We start from the raw sequence: 8,814 nt of genomic DNA, 5'->3' as shown, positions 1-8,814 counted from the left end.
GGGCCACCCCTTGCCCCCCGCCTGTCCCCTGGGGCCATCCCGCCGTGTCCCCCAGTGCCACCTCCCGCGGCCCCCGAGGCCTCCCCGCTCTGCGCTCAGCCCAGGCCCCAGCAGCTCCGGCCCTCAGCGAACCCAGCGTCAGCTGTAAACGCAGCATCACCCGTGCGTGGCGTTCACGTTGGCTGCAGCAGCACCGCTCGTCTTCCTGCTGGATCAGGGCGGCGCTGCCGGAGCTGATAGCTCATCCTTGGTCTTAACGGTGCCCAGGTAGGGCTGCACCAGTGACCGCGGCTGATGCTGGCCAGCGTTCCCTCCCTCCGTTTGATTTGGATTAAGTCAATGTCAGGTCACTCAGCACGCCTGGGGCTGTGTTCCTTCCCCTTTGCTTGGACATCAGTCACCAGCTTCCAGTTCTTGCATGTTCATGCAGCTGTCTGATCCTAAACCTGTGTCTGGACCTTGCCCAGTCCCCGCTAGACACCCCTCAGCCGTGGCATCTCCTCCCCATGCCTGTGGCTGGCACCCCCAGCCAGGACACTCACAACTTAGCTGCAAGGACACCTAATCTTTAGCCTGCTGCCATGCCTGCAACCCTTGGGAAGCGCGGCTGCAATGACAAGCATACAAGCTGGGGCCATTCCCCCGCTTTGCTCCCTTCTTTGCCCCCCCACGTTAACTCACGCCTCCACATTTCAAGCCAGCAGCTCCTTTGCACCGTCCCTGATTCTCCACATGTGTGCGAAGAGCACACTCAGTCACCAGCTCACACAAATAGGACTGCATGGGATCCTAGAGGTCACCTCACCCATCCTCTGCCCATAGGCGGGAGTGGTCCTACCTCTCAGTCATCCGCTGTCCTCTTCAAATCATCCCTTAAGCCTTTCTCTGGCTCTGTGCCTAAAAATATCAGACAAAAGTAAGCACTGGGGTGCAGAGATCACTGACTGCCCCTCCACGCGAGGTCGGCTGCTCGCACTTTCCTGGCTGCCTGGCTGGATCTGCCAGGTACCACTGCCTTTAATTGCGTTGCCGACTCTATGGCTGAATTTATCGTTTTCCTCTGTTTGTATGCAGCCTTGAACTTGGGAGGCCTGAATCATGGAAGTAGCATGTCAGAACTAAAAAAAAATACCAACAGCAAACCATTTAATAATAGAAAGAGTTCCTTTAAGCCCTCTTAGATTTGGCATCTCTCAGCCTCCCACCCACATAAGCAAGGATAATGTGAAGTTTTACTTCTAAGCTTAGCTGTATCGCTGTGATTTGTCAAGCCTTTTGTATTGGGTTTGCGTGGCAAGGTTTTGGTAGTGGGGGGGCTACAGGGGTGGCTTTTGTGAGAAGCTGCTAGAAGCTTTCTCTGTGTCTGATAGAGCCAATGCCAGCCAGCTCCAAGACGGACGCGCTGCTGGCCAAGGTGAAGCCCATCAGCGATAGTGGTAGCGCAGCTGGGGTAATGTATTTAAGAAGGAGAGGAAAAAAAGTGCATAATTGCAGCTGGAGAGAGGAGTGAGAGGATGTGAGAAACAACTTGCAGACACCAAGGCCAGTGCCAAAGGAGGAGGAGGAGCTCCAGGCGCCGGAGCAGATTCTGGTGCAGCCCATGGTGGGGCAGCCTGTGCCCCTGCAGCCCAGGGAGGCCCACGGGGGAGCAGATCCCACCTGCAGCCCGGGGAGGACCCCATGCCAGAGCAGGGGGGTACCTGAAGGAGGGAAGGATGGACCCACACTGGAGCAGTTTGTGAGGAGCTGCAGCCCATGTGAAGGACCCACGTTGGAGAAGTTCGTGGAGGACTGTCTGCCATGGGAGGGAGCCCACACCAGAGCAGGGGCAGAGTGTGAGGAGTCCTCCCCTGAGGAGGAAGGAGCAGCAGAGACAGCATGTGATGAATGGACCCCAACACGCATTCCCCGTCCCCCTGCGCCGCTGGGTGAGAGGAGGTAGAGAAAATTAGAAATTAAGTTGAGCCCAGGAAGAAGGGAGGGTAGGGGAACGATGTTTTAAAATTCAGTTTTTATTTCTCATTATCCTACTCTGATGTGATGGGTAATAAATTAAACTGATTTCCCCAAGTTGAGTCTGTTTTGCCCGGAATGGTAATTGGTGAGCTATCTCTCCCAGCCCTTATCTCAACCCACGAGCTTTTTGTTGTATTTTTTCTCCCCTGTCCAGCCAAGGAGGGGGTGTGATAGAGCGGCTTTGGTGGGCACCTGGCGTCCCACCAGGGTCAACCCACCATACCTTTGGTGACTGATATATGGTTTGCCAGGGACCCAAGAGAGAGAATTGAGGGCCTTTGTGCTGTGGCATTCCTTGAGCAAGCTGTCCCTGCCCCTCCTTCTCAGGGATGGAAACTAGCTAAGACGTGCTTGAAATTATACTGCAACCCCAAAGCTTGAAATTTAGGGCTCACAGCCTGCTTGTGTTTCTAGGAGGATGAGAGAGAAGAGACCTTTTCACTGCTGACCTCTACATCTAGCAGTAAAAAATAATTTTTTTCTCAGTAGACTAACAATGAATGGCTCATAGACGTGTGCACCTCCTTTTTTCACCAGCCAAGGCTCACGCTGTTTCCAAGGTTTGTCAGGCAGCACAGCAGGCAGGAGATTTCCTCCTGGCCATATTTTTTTTTTGTGGGGGAACCCCTTTTCCCAGCTGAGCATCTGCAATAATCAGGGGCCACATCTTGGCTTCTGCCAGCCTCAGTGACCCTTGTGAGATCTGCACAAGTTGTCCTCCAAAGCCTGCAGGACAGCAATGCGATTTCTTTCAGCAACTGCACTTTCAAAGAGGTCCTTTTTTCTGGCACAGCTATCAGCTGCCGAAGAAGGCACCCAAACCAGTTTGAAGAGAGCCATGTTTTATTAAATATCGTCACTGTTTCTGTAGTGTTCATATCTGAGCCTGTCTTATGTGAGTGTGCATGTCTCAAATGAACACTGCGGGCCACTGAAAATGTCACCTACAGATTAATCTGGCTCACTCCAGGCTCCTGTAAAAATGAACGAGGCTGATCAATAGATATCCTGTGGCTTCCCTATCAATGCCCAGGCCCCTGTAGCATCCTCGCTGGGAACAGGTCCCCTCCCTGAGCAACACAGTTGGTGGCAGAGCTGTGAAATGCAAAGGTGGATGACTGTCACGGGGCCCTGGGCAGGCAATGCTGAGAAACTGGGTCATGCAGATGGGGAAAAGTGGGCAAAAGGGCTGATAGTTGCTGATCAGGGTCAACTTATTTATTCCTGGTAGCACAGCCCATGCCAGTCCTGCTACGCCATTGCCTCAGGACGGACAGAAACAGCCCTCAGTCAGTCCGGGAGCAAGTGAGTGTGTTTCAGGAGCAGGTCTGGTGACTTAATTGCTTGTCCTACTTTAGAGATTTTGGGATGGCTAGAAGCAGCCCAGAGGAAATAGGGTCCGCACTGGGGCGGTGTCTGGGCTGTCCTGATTTACACTGAGGACTACCTTCGAACCCTGGGTGTAAAGGGCAGCTGGAAGCTTCCCGCTGTGCCCCCCTCTCCTACGGCTGGATTCCCTGTGCTGCCGCCAAGAGATGCAGCAGCCTGGTCTACAGTTACCTGTAAGTTTTATTTGTTTTAAAAACCCTAACATTTTCTTGACAAAGCATCATTTCATTCAGCACAGATGTGTAGCCACCTCTGGGCTGACGGATGGACAGGGCATTACAAGAAGGCAGCAAACTGATGGGGCAGGGTAAGGCAGAAAATACAGAATAAACCCTCCCTGGACCCTGCGTGGCAGCTCCAGGGGATCCTCCGTGTGAATAAAGGGCTGAGCCCATCCTAGCACAAGATGAGGTATCAGGTCACTGCCTGCTGCTGGGTCAGCAGAGAGGAGGAGGAGGAAGGTCCTGTGCCTCCTTCCCAAGGGTCCCTGGAGCACAGCTCCTTTAAAAGCAATGGGATTTCACATGATTACAGCACAAAGAAACGTCACCTCATTTTAAAGGCGACTCCTCTAGTTCTGTTCCTCTGCTTATGCTGAATGCAACTTTTAAATGTCGTATAATACACATGGCAAGTAGTCTTGTATCACTGTTTTCTACTTAACAAGTTAATAACATGCCAACCCAAATCCTTCAGTTACTAACGCCACCGGTGGGACTCATTAACCAACGTGAACACATATTTAAGGGAATACTAATATTCACAACGTACATTTTTATATTCATGTTGTCATTCTTGGAACCACAGCTCAGTTCATGTATTCTGTTGAAACATTTGTTTGCAGAGGATTTCTCTCTCCCTTTTCCTCCCAACACAGATCCTATCACTGGGGTATCATTCTGGTGAATGATATTAATGACAGCTTGTCATCATGGAAACCTATTCCTAGCTGTCAATTAAAGGGTGTTTTGAAAGAAAGCAGCTCGTTCAACCCCGGTGGGACCAAGTGTGTCTCATTGTTTGACAGTGACCCCCTTGATGAATTTGGGAGCAGTGGCAGCGGCAGCTCTGTGGGGCCAGGAGGTTTGCAGATGCAGCACAGGGCTCTTGGGCGATAATAACAGGAGATTTTAAAGGTGCTGATGTCCTTAGCAAAGGAAAGGCAAAAGAGGATTTCAGATCCTAAAAGCAATCCATGTATAGGAGTATAGGCCAGGAAAGGAGTCCCAGGGATACCGAGCTGTTCCCCTCCATCTTATAATATAATTTCCCATCCAACATCCCAGTAAATTCATCAACCACCATCTTCAAATATGTTTGTTTACTTGCCCATGCTAACCTGAGTAGAAGGCTTCTTCAGGTCTTCTCTGCCCGATAGATGGGAAACCTCCTCTACTTCCCAGATTAAATGTATTCACAGCTGGTTTACACTCTGGCAAAATGGTCCTTTGGGAATTTTTCCCCTCCCCTGGTGTATCTATAGGCAGCTCTCAGATCCCGGTCATCTTTGTCATCCTTGTTTTGCTGGGCTAAACAAACCACATTATTCTCGTGTCTCCTCAACACCTTGGCTTTCCATTTCCCACACCATCTTAGTGGGCCTCCTCTGCACCTGCTCCAGTTTCAATTAAATTTTCTTGAGCACAAGCGCCCAGGCTGGTACGTGGTATTCCTGAGCTGGGCTCCAAGGCCTCGTACAACATTTGTCACTTGACTCTATAAATATCACTCATATAAACATGCTCGATTTCTATATTTCCCCCCTCAACAGGGTGGTCCACTCTCAGGGCTTTCTTGTTCCTTTTATTTTCCTAAGCACTCCTTGCACAGTAATAAAAATGTACAGACTCAGTGGGGATCTGTTTTAACTTCAAATGTGCTGATTCAGTTCAAAAACCATTAATTCAGCCGGAATCAGGGCCATGGGGTGGAAATCCTTTTCCAGTTAAAACAGAGGTGAGAGGGACAGCCTTTGGCAGGCTAGGAAATAATGTGCATTAGGAAAACATAGCAGGACATCAGAAAGTGGCTATTGCTTGGACTATGTTAACACAGGACCAAGGTGTCTTAGACATTTCAGATCAGGATGGGATGTCCTCAGAGGAGATTTGCTGTAGCTGGGATTTAGGCAAAGCTCTGGGGTTTGATGCACGGGAGCTTTATATTTCTCTAGCCTGTGCTTTGCAGGGTTGGACACGATGGTCCCTGCTGGACCTCATGTTGACTGAACATACAAGATGCTGTGCAAAGCTGGCCAGACAGGCTGGTTCTGTCTCCCAAAAATCCCCCGTTATTCAAGAGCACAAGAGGATGCCATGAAATGCAAAGCAAACACGAACAAGTGTGTAGCTCAGGCTGCATGCCACCGCGGTTCCCTTCTGCATGGGTCTGGTGCGACCGTCCCAGCCACACAGTGCTTGGGGCTGGATGCTAAACTGCCACCAACGTACGTGCTTCAGGAAGCAGAATCACACCTGGGTAGGTGGCTTGGGTAAGGAGGGAGGGTGAAAAGTGCCCAGTGAATCCAGGTTTTGCCCCTTACTCCCACTCTGCATGTGGAACGAGCAGAAAAATGACCTACATGTGTCAGGAAGGCATCAGCACCGAAGCACAAAATAAAATGACCCCTCAGCAGAGCATTTCCACAGGATGTTTGACCGAAGGAAAACGTAGGCTGAACATCAGGAGAAATTTCCTGAGGCTACGATGCATTAAACTGTGGGATCACCTCCCGAGAGGAGCGATGGGAACCATGAAACCAGCCACTTAACAGCACCATAAAATGTCCCGTCGGTGCCAACCCGATTGTGGTTCAAGGGAGCTGCACTGAATCATCTACCATGCCTTTTCCAACTCTGGCTCCTAAAAATCAGACCCAAGAAGTACAAAGAAAGAAGGACAAACAGTGATGTCAATTTGCTCAAGAAATACAGCCTTTTTTTCATTATTGTATGTCGTAAAACCCTTGTGCTTGCACTGTATACTTAATCTTGATATTCCAGTGCCATCCACAAAAAAATTCAGGCTTAACCCTCACAGTTTATATTGTCACTATAAATGCTGGTAAAAAAATATTGTACAGTTGGGTGCAGTTTATTCTTTATATTTTAATGGCTATAGCAAAACTCCATTGCTAACTAGTAAAAAAAAAATTTTAAAAATAAAAAGTTGAATGTGTTTTACAGCTATGTCGTCATGGGAAAGCTGTATTTCAAAGTGAGGGCATCAAGAGCAGTGAAATGGGACATTTTTAAACATTTTAAACATTTTTAATAGGACATTAAAAAAAAACACTTCACCAAAATCTCTTTGCCAGTATTTTAGCTAATAGAGTTGCAGTGTATAAAGGAAGGGTTCTGACGCCTGCACAGGCCACCCAATACTGAGCCGCTGCTCAAGTGTCTTGAACTCTAAGTGTAAATGGAAAAAACATCTAAAATTAAGCGTTTCTCCTGGAGGAACAAATTGCTGATAAAGCAAATCTTCCCATAGGACAAGCACACCTGCTGGAAGGTAGAGAGACATTTTTATGTGTGGGATTTTAACTCGAGATAAAATACTTTTCACGGGCAGTCATATGGAAGACAGCTGGCCAAAAATAATAATAAAGGAATTTGTGCCCCTTGGGAAATTCTGAGGTTTCCAAAAAGATGATTTTTGACCTAAGCTGGGACAAAAAGTTTAGCGCTCTGATTTTTTTCGTTTAATGACACATTCCCAAATAAAAATAGTATATTTCTTTTTGCTTTACCACTTTGACATTCCTTATTACATAATTCTAGAAGTCCAAACTGGCCATTACACCACACTGTTACGTTTCCTTATCCCATATATTACATCGACAGGCATAATCTCCACCCTTTTTTAAGATCCCTCATAAACCAGCTAAGTTTCTTCATGAAACCAAATATCAGGAACGACAAGGATCCCTGCCCTAAGCCGGGAGGGCAATGGGGTTTTGGCTACTATTTTTCAAATATGCTTTTAAAACCTGGACATGAGACACTAGAGCAGCCAGGAAGATGAGAAGCGCCCAGCACAATCCAAACAAGCACGGGGAATGTGACTGTTGGAAAAAACCCTTGAGCTAGCTCTCGGGCTGTTGGTTGGCAGGCAGACAGCCTGGCACAAGCCCATCGTCACTGGTGGCTTGATTCTTGCTGTGGTCAGGGAAGCAAAACTTCGCAAAGGAAAAATATTGTACCCAGAGAGTGCCTGGCTCCCTCTCAGCTCAGGAGACCCCATGCTTTTGGCCAAGCTCTTGGACCGAAAGGGGTATAAATGTGTAACACAGGAGTGAAACAACACTGTCAGAAGGAGATGAGAAAAAAAACCCACACATGAACATTTTGGATAATTTCTCAGCAAACACTTGGATAATGTTGGTACACCCTAGGAAATGCTTCCAGTTACTCCAATCAGTGTTTTCTAGTAGAAAACTGGTCTGCTGGAAAAACAAATGACCTGCTCTACCATGAAATCTCTTATGTTCATTATTTGTTTGGACTCAGCCGTGACGTTCAGTGCTATGCAAAACTTCCTGGATCCAAAAATTCTCTAAACTGCCCTGTAGAAACTAATTACCTGGCTAGCACTCGCCACCGCTGCTCCAAGTGTCCGGAGGCCAGGTCTTTAAAGTATTTCCTAAATTCCTGGCCAAAGCGTCTCCTTTCACCAAACTTAAGGTCTCGCCTCCCTCTCCAGAAACAGGCACCTCTGAAGGACAGCTAAATTCACCAGGAGGGAGGTATGTAAGGGGTTACTCTCTGGAGTAAGGGGCTGAGGGTCGGACCCTTGCTCTCACACACCTTCTGGCTACACTGCTTTAATTTCCCCATCATCTGCCTGTCTGTTTATTCTATTTCCTGCCTCTTTGTCTTTCCTCTCCAGTGTTTGGAGACCCTCTTTCCTTTTCCAGCCTCTCTCTTCCTCCCATCGTTTCCCCCAGCTCGGTCCTTCCTTCCTTTCTTTCTTCTTTCCTTCCTTCTCCCTGGAATTTCTATTCTCTCTTCCCTCCTCCTTCTCTTCCACCAGGACTTCCCCTTCTGCCACCGGAGGCACTTACTCTGCCAGGGGTAGGGAGGAGAAGGACACGCCATGTCCAGACAATCCTTAGACACCAACATCCCAGCCTCCCCTTGCTTGGGGACCAGTTGCAGCTCCTGCATCTCCTGATGCTTTCAGTCAGCAAGTACCAGCTGTGTGTGTTGCAGTGTAGGGAGGGGAACGCGTAAGGGGTCTTGGGAGACAGCACAGAGGGGTCCAAAGGCTGGAGACCTTGGCCTCTGTGCTTGCAAGTGTCCTTTGAAACCCAAGAGCCTGCAAGAGTGAGTGGCGCATCCTCACCCAGACCTCCTCCTCCTCCTCTGTTACAGCCCTGAAGCAGCTGAGCTTTGAAATGCCAAAATT

Source organism: Egretta garzetta, unplaced genomic scaffold (genome assembly GCF_000687185.1).
Source record: "Egretta garzetta isolate BGI_Z169 unplaced genomic scaffold, ASM68718v1 scaffold145, whole genome shotgun sequence".
NCBI classification, from domain to species: Eukaryota; Metazoa; Chordata; class Aves; order Pelecaniformes; family Ardeidae; genus Egretta; species Egretta garzetta.
This window is presented reverse-complemented; position numbering follows the sequence as displayed.